The following is a 2476-nucleotide window of genomic DNA, read 5'->3' on the forward strand; positions in this document are numbered from 1 at the left end:
AGAAAACCTTGAAAATGAAGGAAATGACTAAATAGAAAGCTGCTTTTGAAGCAAAAATAAACAAACAAAAAAACAGAATGGGTCATAGAACCAACTACAGCTTTCAATTTCTTGTTGAAACCTGAACTTCAATAAATCTGATCCTGAGTTAAAAATGGGTTTCAATGCCCTGTCTGGCTGGGTCAGTTGGTTGGAGCATCATTCTGTACACCAAAAGGTTGTGGATATGATTTCTTATTAGGACACTTACCTAGGTTGAGTCCAATCCCTGGTTGTGGCGCATAGGGGAAGCAATCAACCAATGTTACTCTCTCATAGTGATCTCTCTCTCTCTCTCTCTCTCTCTCTCTCTCTCTCTCTCTCTCTCTTTCATTTCAACCAATGAAACCATTCTTAAATGAGTATTTAAAAAACAGGCATCAGTGACATTTTTGCTAAAAATGATCTTGATGTTGCAAATGTCAGAATTGGTGTGTCTAGGAAGTTCGACTATGTGGATTTTGAATCTACTGAAGATTTATCAAAAAGCCTTGGAACTTACTGATTTAAAAATGTTTGGTAATGAAATTAAAGTAAAAAAATCAAAGGGAAGAAACAGTACTAGTGAATAGATTGAGATGTGAGAATACTTTCGACTATAGCTCTGCCTTATAAAGTTACTCAGGATGAATTAAAAGAAGTGTTTGAAGATGCTATGGAGATCAGATTAGTCAGAAATGATGGAAAGAGTAAAAGGATTGCTTATTTTGAATTAAAGACAGAAACTGATACAGAAAAAAACCTTAAAAGAAAATCAGGAAACATAGAAAGATGGGCAATCCATTTTCTAGTACAACACCAGAGAGAAAGATCAGAGTCGAGACTAGAGAGGTGGAAAGAATAGTACTTGGAGTACTGAATCAAAAGCTGGTTTTAAGAGATCTAACATGGCTTCAGAATAGCTGGAACTTCCCACAGTTGGCTTATGACACTATATTATAGGGCAATTGACATGAGAAAAAAAAACAGTGGAGGGGAAGCTGATTGTAATAATATGAACAGAAAATGCAGAGGAAAGTCAGAAGGATATGGGAGGAGGGTGAGTCAACTCAGGCAGAGGGCACTGATACTAATTTTTAATAGTGGAGATCTTACCCCCATGTAGATATCCCCAGTTTAGAAACACAGAGAAAGGAAAGGGAATCTGGGAAGCAGTGGAGATAAAGTCCACCTTGGAAGCTCAAACTGCAAAAGCCCAGACAAAGAGCAATTTCTTTGTTGCAGCACCAGGGACAATTGCTCTAATCTAGGACTGGGGGAAATGGCCAAGAGCAAAGCTTGGCTGTGGAAGAGATTGATCCCTACACTAAGCAGTAACTCTGAGAAATCCTTTAACTCCTGGTAGAACATTGGGCAGAGAGCCAGCTGGGGATTGTTCTGTGTCCTTAGGGGAAAAAAAACATAGATTAGACTTCCCTAATTCACTTCCACTTCAAGGACACTGCCCTGCCCCCATACTGTAAATCTGCTAGTTCTGCCCCCTTCTGCTCTGATCTGAGCCAAAAGAGAACAGTGCAGGGCTAGAAATCTATGCAGATACTGCTTGGTGTGATGGCATGGGGGATGTACATTTGGCCAGTTGGAGCTTGAGTAAAGGCCTGCACAAGAATGATCAGCTGTGCAGAAAGATTGAAGTGCTAAGGAGGGCTGATTTTCTTTTTTAAATATTGTTCAACTCTGAGTTGTGGGGAGGGAGTTTTAGAGAGTTAGGCATAGCTTCTGGGTTACAACAGGTTCTTCTGGGTATGTTTTTGTCTTGGAGACCTAGTAATATGTGCTGGTTCCTTGTGCAGCATTTCAGGGACAGACATCTGAGCTCCCCAGTAAGCACAGACAGCCTAGCCCTGGGAAAAAGAAAGATGGCCTGCCCCAACTTCTACTGATTACAAGCACTAGCCCCAAAAGAAGTTTGTTTAAAACACCCAGCTAGGTCCCAGATTGCCCTTTTAGAGTGAAGATTTGTGGAGGAAGGGAGAAGAACTCAGAACCAGGACATTCAAGGGTTAAATGTGAGGCAGACCTAGTCTCTGGACTTCATAGAACTTTCCCATTGGACTTACTCGGGCTCTGCATTGTCATAGGTCATACTGGTGGCTGAAATCCAGGCAGAGATAGCAAGTGAAATTAATGGCCCCAGAGAACCTACCAGGAGCCCGTAACAAGCACACCCAGGGGCCAGCCTTGGACAACATCAGAGCAAAATCCAGTGAATGGTACAAATGACATATCCAAATGGTGAATGCAGTAGGCACCAAAATATGTGGAGCCAAACTCCACTTGTTTTCCTCTTCTTTTTAATTCTTTATTATTTTGTATATAATATCTTTATTGTTAATATTTCATTTAGCTTCTTCTTTTAGCATATCCCAATTTCCTTTCCTCCATCTTTTTTTTTCCTTTGTCTTCGCTTTATAAATTTTTTAAAAATTGATTTCAT

At 40.2% G+C, this 2476-nt stretch overlaps 1 pseudogene; it reads left to right on the top strand.

Moving 5' to 3' along the window:
• Positions 1-941, top strand: part of LOC102764418 — a 1097-nt pseudogene extending 156 nt beyond the window's left edge.
• The last annotated feature ends 1535 nt before the right edge of the window (positions 942-2476 follow it).

This window comes from Myotis davidii, unplaced genomic scaffold (genome assembly GCF_000327345.1).
Source record: "Myotis davidii unplaced genomic scaffold, ASM32734v1 scaffold3435, whole genome shotgun sequence".
NCBI classification, from domain to species: domain Eukaryota; kingdom Metazoa; phylum Chordata; class Mammalia; order Chiroptera; family Vespertilionidae; genus Myotis; species Myotis davidii.